Raw genomic sequence first — 12,772 nt, forward strand, 5'->3', positions numbered from 1 at the left:
AGAGTTTCACTTAATAAAAAAGGAGGAGAAAAAAAAATGCAAAAAATGTTCTTAATATTTGCCTTATCAATTCATGAATCAAAGAAAAAGGAACTATAATTACCTCTGGCTCTATCAGGACTGAGAGATTTCTTCCACATAACCTTTTCTGTGGCAGGAACAAAGCTTTATTCCAAAGGAAAAAAAAATCCACTTAAAAATATCCCAAAAGAGATTAAAAAAAAAAAACCTACAAGATTCTGTAGCTCTTTAATGCTTGCCATGGGCCAAATCGTACAATTAGAATCAGTCACTTTAAGTGCCGAAGTCATATAATGCTAATAGATCACTTTATAATGTGAGCAGTTTTTAAAAGTCGTATTTAATTTTCCATTATTACTGTACTGAATGCTAGCGGGTCCGTCCGTCCATAGACTCTTCTGTGCAGAGAGCGAGGGGACAGCCGGCTGCCGGCCGAGGCCCTGCTCGATTCTGGCCTTAATTCTCAGAGACCTAACTTGGAACTCCACGATAGACCACATTGCAGCCCTCTTCCCAAATGTGGATGAGGGCTCCTTTTGCTTTCATAATTATCTTATTTCAAAAAAAAAAAAAAAAAAAAACAGATCGAGGCAATAAGCCTCCGAGTCGTGTGGGTGTGCACACGGGCACGCGTGCACATCCAAGAGAGTGAGTGTGAGCACCACATGTGTGTGGCTTTCTTTAAGAAAATGAAATGAAGCATAAAATAAGCCCTGAACAGTAACCTAAGGAATAAAACAAAACCATTTACAACACATGGGATTGTTGCAGGATATGTCAAGATTAGATGGTTTAAGGGCGCTATCCTGAATGTGGAAGCAATTATAATGAAATTCATGACTCATTAGCAAACATTCCATATTGTGTTTCTCATTTCTGGGTCAATGTTACTGGGAAATATAGATTTAAGATTTAGATGTTTCGGGGCGCCTGGGTGGCTCAGTTGGTTAAGCGACTGCCTTCGGCTCAGGTCATGATCTCAGGGTCCTGGGATCGAATCCTGCATCGGGCTCCCTGCTCGGCGGGGAGCCTGCTTCTCCCTCTGACCCTCCCCCCTCTCATGTGCTCTCTGTCTCTCTCATTCTCTCTGTCTCAAATAAATAAATAAAATCTTTAAAAAAAAAAAAAGATTTAGATGTTTCATTGACTTCGGTGTGAGCTTATAGATAGTTGGACCATATAGGGACATAAAGCAAAGACTCCATGATTAAGTCCTTCATTTCTCAGATGTAGGCAATTTGGTCCTCAAGCTAAGGATGAACAAAATAACCTCGAAAGCATATTGGGAAGAATTAAGTTGGTGATGGAAGGGTTGTCTGCAAATGTAAAGTAGGACTTGCATGGTGCAAATATGAACTGGCGGATGTCAGGGGGATTTCACATGCACACTGCTTGGTATGCAAAATGCCTGGTGAACTCAAGTACCCAATACTGTACGTAATGGGAACCAGATGTCTAACAGAGAGAGAAAAATATTTTATAACAATAAATGTGACATTGACTCTTAAAGGGTTTTGCTGCTTTTAAACAGCTTCCCTGTCTTCCTCTCCCTCATATTTTCAAATAATTTAAAGTAGATCGTGTAAAGAAATTATTTTCATATTTGAAAAGAAAAACTGTTTAACCTGCCACAGACTTCGCAAATGCATACAGAAGGAGAAATGATCTGAAAAAGATAATTTGGGGAATTCATTCGTTTACCAAAGCATGGTGCTCAGCAATGCAAAAATAAAATTAAGGCAAATAAAGCATGATTCCTCCTGCCCCTTACAAACTTGAACTAGACAAGAGGCGGTAAGATGTGAACAGCTGTTATGGGGCATGGCAAAAGCAAGCCCTGGGCAAGAGACATGATGTGCCCTGAGAATTCAAACGAGCAAGAGGAAACTCCGGTGGCAGGCACATTCCACGAAGAAGGGTCGTCCTCCGTGTAACCCACACGCACCCCCTCTGCACTGCACGGACGCAGCCCAGTGTGGCCCTCCTGTTCTCCCACTGGCCACCGCAGTGGACACCCAGCCGCCTCGCTCTGTCTGCTGGCCTCTCCTGACCTCCTCCCGGAGCAATCCTGCCTTCACTGCTAGGATAGCAGTTCTAAAGCCTGGCAATCAAGTTGCGAGCTCTGTAGTTGAGCCCGGGGTCTACTTCCCGCTTTGCCACTTACTGGTTGTGACCTCGGGGAAGTCACTTAACCAGCCTCCTTCTATCTGCATTTTCTCATCTGTGAGGTGAGGGTAACGAAAGCACACGTCTTCTGGGGTTGGCGTCAGGATTGAATGAGGTTCTGCGCACAACATACTCTGCAAGGCACCACCGTGATGTCAGAGCACAGATAACAGAAACTCTTTTAGCTCTTCTTCTCTCGAGTATCAGATCCAGTTTTCACAGCAAGCAAAAAAAAAAAAAAAAAAAAAAATCTAAATTCCTTATTTTGGCATGCCAGGCTGCACAAAAGCTGATGCTTACATGCCTCTCCAACTCTTTCTCTCAGTCCCTTCCTTCAAATGCCCAACTCTTCTCCTGTCCTGTCTGCTTGTCATCACCCAAGCAGGCCTCTGTGTTCCAGCCCCCGGACCTTTGCACATGCAATTCTGCCCACCATGGATGGTCCTCCCTCCATATTTTAAGCATATTTAAGCATATTTTTGCTTACCCTGTAGTCCTCTGCTCTAGCAGACCTCTCTGTGTCTTCTCTGAGAGCCCGTGAAAAAATAAATACCCCCTTAACTAGGCCTATCGTCAGAAGCTCATGGCTCATACAGATAGCAGCAAAAGGTAGTACACTAGGGAGTGGTAGGGACTGTGCCAAAAAAAGAGAACTGGTGCCCTAGCTAAAGGGTCAGCCACGCCTCACTGTTGCCATGGTAACATGAGGCCTCAGTATTGCCAATACTTCCATTTTTTTTTTTCAAGGTGAGACAGAAATCTACATTTTTACCTGAAATCTCCAGTCGTTCATTGTTGGCAACTAAAAATGTTTTGAAATGCTGTAACCTGGGACCCATCAAAACCCTCTGGAGACCATCAGACTAACTGCGTAGACCGTGGCTCAGGGATTTCCTTACAGATACACTCTTCCATTCTGGCAAATGTAACTATGACCTATAATTGCTTGTACATCTGCTTGTCCAACAGACAATGTTCCTTGAGGCAAGGAGCATGTTGGGTGTGGGTTTTCTTCATCTTTCCCAAGCTGAATAAAAAATTGGGAAAGGCTGGGTTGTGGACATCTTACAAGATTCAATGAAAACAGTGACAGCTTTGAACTCTTCAAATGTCCATAATCTGTGACCGGATGATGCAACTCCTAGGCATTTAACTCAAGACAATCACATGTAAATATTTGGGGATGTTTGTCACAGCTTTGGTTCTAATGCTGAAAAAGTATGGGGCTGTTTCATGAGCAATTACAGAGGATTTAGGATTGTGATAATTAATAATCATAGGCAAAATTTATCGAACCTGACTTTTGTGGCAGACTGTGTCCCAGGAACTTCCGATTCCTTACATCACTGGACCGCATTGTTATATCCATTTTACAGATGGGGACTGTGAGACAGATTGTTTAAATAATTCGCCCAAGTCACATAGCAAACTACGTGACAAGGTACGTATTTGGACTCAGTGTTAATGCCAGAGTTTAAGCAGGATGCTCCTCTTTCCCCATAAATATTCAAGCCTACCTTCTCAGATACTGTTAGGGGGAGATGTCAGAACCCCACAGACACAGCTCTACCACTAAGGGAGGATTTGAGATATGAATAAAAGGTTAGAACACAAAATTCACCACAGAAATTAGAGCCAGGATCCAAGGAAGCCTCTAGACTCCTGTGTCTTCTCTACTTGTCTCTCACAAACCACCATCTCCAATAAAGTTTTAGCCTTCAAAGTGAAAATTCTAATCCCACTTTGATGTGATATTATGGCCCCAGATCCCAATATCATCTGATTTAACACTAAGGAAAGAGCAGGTACTGCCCCAGCTAGGGCCTGATGGCCCAGACTGGTCCAATTAGCTGGGGCCAGAGGCTCTAGTTTTGTAACAATTGATTCTATAAAATAGCAAATAACTTGGAGGAAAGCATTGCCCATCTGAGTAGTAATTCTGTTTTTTCCTAAATAAAAGTTTAAACATGGAGGGAAAAAAGTAACCCACACCAAGGTCTTAACAATGTTTATACCCACAACAGTTGTTTTCTTGGTTTTGCTTCTTTTGTGTCTTCTAAATTCTCTACAGTGGATATATATCACTTTTATACTAAGAAGAGAAAAGGACCCCAACCTACATGGGGATTAAAACGTGAATGTCTAGGGGCACCAGGGTGGCACAGTCAGTTGACTGTCCGACTCTCGGTTTCGGTTCAGGTTATGATCACAGGGCCCTGGGATCGAATCCCGAGTCGGGCTCCATTCGCTCAGATTCTCTTTCTCTCTCCCTCCACCCCTCCTTGCTCATGCTCTCTCTCTCCCTCTCTCTCTAAGATAAATAAATAAATCTTTAAAAAAAAAGTGAATGTGTACAGTTAGTAATATTTGGAGACCAGAGACTGAGATGCAGAGAAAAAGGCTCTACTGATGATGGGATATAGGATACTCTTACCAGAGAAAGGTCAGCAGCTGAGCAGCAAACCCGCCTGAAAGTCCATGGCTGTGGACGAGGCCTCACCATGAAGATGGTACACCATCAAAGCTGTATCTGATGGAGATGCTGGGCGTCGGGCACACCAGGGCCCACTGACCTGGGACACCATGCAGGACAAATGGCACTTAGGATAAGACAAGTCAGAGCAGAGAAGAAAGGCATGAGCTACCAGAATATAAGACATGGTTTTAGAAGGCAAGAGACAATGGCCACAAAGAGGGAACCCAACACGAAGATACATATGTCAAGCAGTCCAGTGAGGAGGGGGACAAGGAAGGGCAGGAGAGGTCACTGGTCTGAGAAATGGCCATAGAGAAGCAAAAAGTAAGAAGGGGAATGGGAGGTAAATCTTTTTCATGCACGGAAAGCGTACAGTGATGACCAAGGAAGATAGAGGGATGGAGAGAGTTTTAGGACCACAGAAGAATAAAGTTGTTGAAAGGGAGGACCGTTGGTGGAATAAATGTGAGGCCAGGGAAGAGAAAACAGGTAACAAGATAAGAAGTTATTAAGAACAGGGCACCTGGGTGGCTCAGTTGGTTGAGCGGCTGCCTTCAGCTCAGGTCATGATCCCAGGGTCCTGGGATCGAGTCCCACATCGGGCTCCCCGCTCAGTGGGGAGTCTGCTTCTCCTTCTCCCTCTGCATGCTGCTTTGCCTACTTGTGCACTCTCTCTAAAATAAATAAATAAAATCTTCAAAAAATTAAAAAAAAAAAAAAGACGTTATTAAGAACAAACGTTAGGGCTTGAATAAAGCTGGCCTGAACACCCACTCCAGAGTTAGGGACTGTTAGCCCCTGCCATCTGGTTTGCCTCTAACATGCTCCAAAAAGAGAAGAGACCAGAGGCCTTCCTACCTACCCTCTGCCCCTGGCCTCTCCACATACAAAAGTTCATCTTGTACCCCATTTGGTACATATTCTGCTATCACCTCAGCGTTCTGGAGAATGGACATTTCATTCCTTTGCGCTGATTACTTCATTGACTTGCATAGCTCCAAGTAGACAAGAAGCTCTTCTGGTTTGAAGGTTGAGAACACGTGACATCGTGATTGGACATTTTAGCAGTTTTAAGACAGACACAAGTTCTCAAACACTCCTCAAATCCATAGGAAGGGTCTATATGCCTTCTCCTTGAATCTGAGCTGACCTTACTGACTGGTGGACCCACAGAGTATGTGCGTGGGCCAGCCCAGAAAGGAGCGTTCAGCTTCTACCTCGTTCTCTTCAGATACTCATCTCTGGAGCCCTGAGAAGCCAGGAAAGGAGTACAAGGACGAACTGCTGTGAAAAGTGACCGGACATTCCGGCCAATGGCCCTAGCTGAGGTTCCTGCAAGGGCCAGCATCAGTCCCCACGTGTCAGTGGGGAAGCCTTAGAGGTGACCCCAGCCTGGGCCACCCGCAGACCTTATCCTCATGAAAGGCTGCATGAGACCCACACTGCTGAGCCCAGTCAACACTCAGCACCACGACAGATAATAATAAAATGATTGTTGCGGTTTTAAGTAAATAAATTTTAGGGTGATCTGTCATACAAAAATCGAGAACTGGAACAGACATAGTTGGTTCTCAAAATATCTGTTAAATTTAATTTAACAGCAAGGGCGCCTGGGTGGCTCAGTCTGACTCTTGGTTTTGGCTCAGGTCATGATCTCAGGGTCATGGGATGGAGCCCCACGTTGGGCTCTGCCCTGGGCATGGAGCCTGCTTAAGATATTTTCTCTCCCTCTCTGTGTGCCCCCCCCCCCAGCGCACTCTCTCTCCCTCCCTCCCTCTCAAAAAAAAAAAAAATGGAATTCAACAGCAGATAAGGGAAGGCAGCATTATCTCTTGATCTTTTTCTCTCTCTTTGTCTAACCCTCCAGCCACTATCTTTTCTGTTCCTTAATCAGGTTCTTTTTGTACCCTGGTCCTTTCCCCATCCCATTTTCCTTCTCTCTCTCTCTCTCTCTCTCTCTCTTCAACTTCAGAACTCTCCCCTTTTCTTAATGGTCAGGGGACCTGTAGAAGAGAGAGCCACATTCTCTCCATACCTATAAAAGGCTTCTGTTTTCTCTTTTTGGCACAAATAAGCTTAAATCCTTTAAAAAAAAAAAAAACTGTTCCCATTTTTTCATTCTTTACTGACTTTACTCCTCCTTCCTGAATGATCTCTGGGTCTTGTGTGCACTTTTTAGGTTGTAAGAACTATGAATAAGATATTCTCCCCAGTGATGACCTTGGCTAGACTCTCGGCCCCCTCTGGAAAGCATTATTGTTTTGGCCACCCTCGGATTTCTTGTAGCTGTCCTGCCCATCAGCTGCAGGAGTCCTGACTCGCTTCCCCAGCCAGGACAAGGATCTGCGGGCTACAGCTGCATCCAGGGCTTGAATGGGAAGATAGCAAGCCAGGTGGTCAGGATCGCTGTGAGGATGCCCCCCGAGAACAGCTTCAAATGAGGCCTCCCAGGAGGGGTGCCCAGACGCTGTGGCCTGGAGACCGCCTGGTCACCTTGCTCAGAGAGGGGGTGACCCGCACAACAGTCACTGAGCAACTGATAAAGCATGGACGCTGGGGGACAGGCAAGAACCCAACCAGGAAGGTTCTCCTCCCTCCGTGGAAGGAAGTGCCTTCCATCTGTGCTGCCCCTTGGGGGTAGCCTGCATCACCCCTTCAAAATGTCACCTGGGACAAGCCCCGGTGGGTGCATGTGGCCAGATTCGTGCCCTTGCACACATGCACAGAACTCAGGGGGAGCACAGAGCAGCTCCATGGAGAAACCAAGAAGCGTCCACCAGGAATGGCAGGCATGTTGCTACAAAGACCGCGTGCAGGGTTGGCTGACTGCACCAACGGCCGGCAAAGTAATATCATCTCAGGTCAAGGAGAAAGCCTCACAGCCCAAAATAGCCGCCCTTCCCAGTTGCCACAGGCTCTAAAATTATACCATTGAAGATTTATTCCTTTGCACACCTCATTTTCATTGGGGGTCGGTCCTGCACGGGGGGGCGGGGTGCGGGGCAGCGGAGGGGAGAACCCACAAATGTCTTCACATGAAGGTGTAAAAGGCCTGCCAGGTCCACAGAGTTCTGTGGAGGCGGGAATGGAGGGAGGTGTTGAAAGGGGAGGAAGAAGGCAGAGGACGTGTGGGTGAGGGAAACCAAAAGGAAACTTCTCCTATTTCAGCGTTTTACCCAGAAGGAGCCCGGCTGGCAGCTACCTCATAAAACCGAGGCCTGAACAATTTGCCAGTAAATTTGAACCATGCATGTAAACAACGCTAATAATTTACTCCTTGAAATGCCTTTCTAATACATGATTATGCAGAGCTGCATAATCTACTTCAAACTGCCTAAATGGAAAAAAACAAAAAAAAGTAAATTAAGGGGCAATTAGAAAGAATAACAGGAGGAAGCATGAGGAAATGCCATATGCCTATCATGCTGGAACGCAGAGGGAAACTCCAAGCAGGTAATCAGATCATTTCAGCCAAAGCCTCCATTTTCTGGGGGGGAAGGATCCCCTCGGAAATTCAGGCAAAGCCTCTGTCTTTTTGTATAGAAGTTTGGTTAACCTGACCCTGAAGGACCAAGCAGTAAACAAAATAAAAGCAAGCAGTCACTATTGGAAATACACCTCCGGTCCCCTATTTCACCTAGCAACAGCCCCCACCTGATTCCATTTTTATTTTTTTATTCTTTTTTTTTTTTTTAATTGTTTTAAAGTAGGTGCCATGCCCAGCGTGGAGCCCAATGCGAGGCTTGAACTCACGACCCTGAGATCAAGACCGGAGCTGAGATCAAGAGTGGATGCTTAACTGACTGAGCCACCCAGGCGCCCCCACCTGAATTCATTTTTAAAGCCCTTAAGAAATAGGTATTATCGCGCCCCCCCCTTCTACCACCCTCCTATCACTCCCCCTTCTCCCACCCTCCTCACCTAAGCCACTTCTGGGGCAGAAAGCTAAGTACCACAGATGCCACTAATGAGCTTTAGGCAGAGGCAGGGATAAAAATAGGGAACAAAGAAAACCAGGAAGGAGAAAAACAAAAGGGTGTTCAGGGCTGAGAACAACCCGTTCCCTCCTGAATGACCAACATTTCTACACCATTTGGTAGTTTATAAAGAACTAGCTGCTACATAATTTTATCTCCAATGCTCCAAACCCCATGAAGCAAGGAACATTTTTTTTTAAAGATTTTATTTATTTTTTTGACAGAGAAAGAGAGAGAGAGCACAAGCAGGAGCAGGGGGAGAGGGAGAAGCAGACTCCCCACTGAGCAGAGAGCCCGACACGGGGCTCGATCCCAGGACCCTGGGACCATGACCTGAGCCGAAGGCAGACGCTTAACCGACTGAGCCACCCAGGCGCCCCAAGGAAATTTTACTCCCATTTTTATGAATGAGAGCACTTTGGAGGAGAGACCAGGTGACTTCCCCGAGGTCACACAAGGAAAGTAGCTGGGGACGTGGGGACATGGGAAGGGTTTGACGCTGAGCCTAACTCACTCTATTTTTTCTACTCCAACAGTCTTTGGAGTTACAGGGCGTAGGGATTCAAGATATGTTACTCCTGGGTCTATGAGGAACTTACTGATTTCTGAAACTACAATTTCCCTCCTCAACCTTGATCCTTTCATTCACTCAGTGAGTAAGGATGGAGTCTCGCCTCATGCCTGGCATTGTCTAGGAGCATAAGTTCACCCTCATGGAGATAGCACATAGATGATTCCCTGATGGCCAGCTCAACTGGCCCCATTTCAGAGAGCTGCTCTCTGACCATACAATCTGAAATGGCCCCTGCCATCCTCTGCCAATCACTCTTGCCCAATTTTCCCGTAGTACTTAAGACCACCCAAAACCATGTAGTTCATCTTTATTCACATTATTTCTGCTTGTCTTCTCTAGAAAATTAGGTCCTTCAGAACAAGGACCCTGCCTCACTCAAAGCTGTCTCTCCAATACTTAGAACAATTCCGGCACACAATACGTGCTTAATAAACATTTGTCCATCAAGTGACACTGAATGTCAAAGAGACCTTTCTTCCGGGGCCTACTGTGTGTCCGAAGTAGTATGAGACCGTTTAGATCGATCATCTCATTGAATCAAGATGATATATGCCAAAAAAGGAAACAATATGAAGAAGGCGGAGTTTTAATAATGGCGGAGTGCTTGGAAAAATTAAAGCTGAATTTGTAATGCCTGGACCTTGGGCCCCTTAATGCAAGAACAAGGGCCATGTTGTGACGTGAAAAGGTAACAAATTTAAAATGAATAAAAGGAAACACTTTTTTTAAAACAGCGTATAATCTACCTGTGGAATTCACTGCCGCAGGATATTATTGAGGCAAATAGTCTAGCAAGATTCAAGAAAGGATTAGACATTTATATGAATAGGAATAATATTGGCAGTTACACTAACTAGGTTAAAAAGTTACAAGGCATGTCCGTCCTGGGCTCCAGGGCATAACTGTTCACCAGCTGGGGTGAGGAAGGAATTTCCCCTTGTGATGGAGCATTGCAAAATTGGCCAGATGCACATTGGCTCATATTTTTGCCATCTTGTGTAACAGAGGCAGAGACCACTGCCCAGGGGAAGTTCCTGAGAAGACAAACCAATGACCTCTTACCCTGGTATTTTTGACTCCCTTCTTTTTTTTTTTTTTTTAAGATTTTATTTATTCATTTGAGACACAGAGATAGAGAGAGAGAGAGCAAGAGCAGGGGGAGAGGCCAAGGGAGAGGTAGAAGTAGGCTCTCCGCTGAGCCAGGACCTCGACTTGGGGCTCGATCCCAGGACCCCGGGATCATGACCTGAGCCGAAGGCAGACGCTTAACCATCTGAGCCACCCAGGCGCCCCTCCGACTCCTTTCTTGCACAATCCCGAACAACAGGTACAGAGGACACATAAAATCTTTTGGGACTCATACCTGAAAATGTTTCCATTTGGGGAACGGTGAAAAATAATTTTCTTCACCCTGATGGTGAAAAGATTTCATGGAATGAAATCAGGCCCCAGCGGTAACCTTATTAGTAGCACAGCCAACCGTGCCTGGAAGGTGCCCGCCTGAGCATTTCCCAACCTCAGCACATTGGAGTCCTGGGAGAATCTCATCCCAAGTCCTCATCCACCCATTTTTCACATCCGTCTACCACTGCGCCTTACACACATGCACTTGGTCCCTGTGTGTTTAATGTCAGCGCATTGCTGCAGGTGCGGGAAATAAAGCTGCTCCTAGGAATGTCCACTAACATTCCAAACTTTTCCCAATTACACTGCCAGGCACAGCCGTGGATTCTTGGTGATGTGTGGCTTGCATTTTTTTTTTTTCATCCTAACATGGAAAATCCAAAAGGCGGTTGTTTAGCCATGTGTCCAAATGCAAGCGTTCACGATAACATGCTGTCACTTTAAAGAAAACAGTGAAACTGAGTTATTCATTATACTCACTTTACAGACCTTATGCAGGTGTAGACAAGGGTCTGAAGAAACCGTATCAGTGTCCGAACCGCTAACGAAAGAACATTCCCCAAGTCGTGAGACAAAGAACATTCTGCAAACCAAAACACAGAGGGAAATTTTAATTTAAATCCTCAAACCAGCAATAAGCCTAAAAGATATCAAAAGTAAATAGACATAGAACAAAATGTGGCATACATAGAAATAAATGTGTTTTTACTGGAGACAGACATCATCGATGCCATTAATATTTTCAAATACGTTCTCACACAGAATAAGGTAAGAACCACTGGTCTAGGCCCTAGTCCTCAAGATAATTCTCAAGTCACTCTGGGCAAAGTCCTTTCCACCTAAATGCAAGATTTGCTTCATTGTAAGATTTACTTCCTTAAGTTGGCAGAAGAATATTAATTGGATTGTCTTAGTATAAGATCATACTTAAAATATCTAATTCCCATCCAGAGAAAAGACCTTAACATTTAATTGTTGCTTCATATAAAATACCTGTCATTTTATTGGCCGGTTGCAGATAAGCTTTTTCAACTTGGGCTATTTCTCTTGGTCTAAGCTTCGCTATTTACTTTTCCATGTGATTACCAGAAGAGCAGAGTTTGTCAGATTCGTGTTTGTTGGTGCTGAGTTGTTTTTGGTTTGGAGTTTTGGGGTTACTTTCTGGGGGGCAGGGGTTTGGTGGCTAATATTTGTTTTTTACTTAAAATTATCCACATATCACGAGGAATGATAAGTGAGGAGTGTGAGCTCTGTAGTCAACCAGGACGGGGTTCAAATCTCACACTAGCAGTTTGACCTCATATAATCCAGTTAACCTTCCTCTCTCCTCATCTGTAAAATGGAGAAAAAATAAAATCTAGCTTAATCTAGCAAGCACACCAAAGGAGGCAGTGACTACAAAGGATCTGACACATTGCCTGTCATATATTCAGTAGACAATACATGTTATCTATTATTATGACTGAGCATAGTCTGCCCACGTATCTGTAATCATTACGAGTATATATCCTATTCCGATGTTATGACATAATTTGCATATCAACATCAGGAAAATATTTTATAGTTCCATTGCCCATACGGTTAGGTTTACAGTAAGGCTCTAAGTACTGTAACAAGAGTTTAAATAACATCTCTGAGGGGCACCTGGCTGGCTCAGTCGGTGGAGCATGTGACTCTTGATCTCGGGGTCATGAGTTCGAGCCCCACATTGGGTGTAGAGATTACTTAAATAAATAAAACCTTGGGGACGCCTGGGTGGCTCAGTCATTAAGTGTCTCTCTTCAGCTCAGGTCATGATCCCAGGGTCCTGAGATCGAGCCCCGCATCGGGCTCCCTCCTCAGCGGGAAGCCTGCTTCTCCCTCTCCCGCTCCCCCTGCTTGTGTTTCCTCTCTTGCTGTGTCTCTCTCTGTCAGGTAAATAAAACTAAAAAAAAATAATAATAATAAATAAATAAATAAAACCTTATAAATTAAATAAATAAACAAACAAACAAACAAACAAATAAATAAAACAAAGAACATCTTTCAGCACTCTTTTTGGTACTGAGAATGGATTCCAAGGAGTAAATATATTTGATCAAGGGTTACGAAAATTTGTATGGTCTTGACACACACTGCCAAATGAGTTTCCAGGAAGGATTTTGATACCCTACC

At 44.6% G+C, this 12,772-nt stretch overlaps 1 long non-coding RNA gene across 28 annotated transcripts in view; it reads right to left on the reverse strand.

Moving 5' to 3' along the window:
- Nucleotides 1–12,772, reverse strand: part of LOC123860919 (uncharacterized) — a 111,007-nt gene that overhangs the window by 60,343 nt on the left and 37,892 nt on the right. For 15 of the 28 annotated variants that reach the window (XR_010404854.1, XR_010404875.1, XR_010404868.1 and 12 more), the window contains 4 exons: nt 10,578–11,201; nt 5,187–5,337; nt 2,186–4,760; nt 104–165 (listed from right to left, as the gene is read on the reverse strand). This is a non-coding gene — a long non-coding RNA (uncharacterized LOC123860919). Of the gene's footprint in view, nt 1–103; nt 166–2,185; nt 4,761–5,186; nt 5,358–10,577; nt 11,202–12,772 lie in introns of all 28 variants that reach the window. The other 13 variants (XR_010404859.1, XR_010404860.1, XR_010404856.1 and 10 more) reach the window with 13 other exon arrangements.

Source organism: Mirounga angustirostris, unplaced genomic scaffold (assembly GCF_029215605.1).
Source record: "Mirounga angustirostris isolate CCGP_5_RB_7025 unplaced genomic scaffold, mMirAng1.0.hap1 SCAF_9, whole genome shotgun sequence".
NCBI classification, from domain to species: domain Eukaryota; kingdom Metazoa; phylum Chordata; class Mammalia; order Carnivora; family Phocidae; genus Mirounga; species Mirounga angustirostris.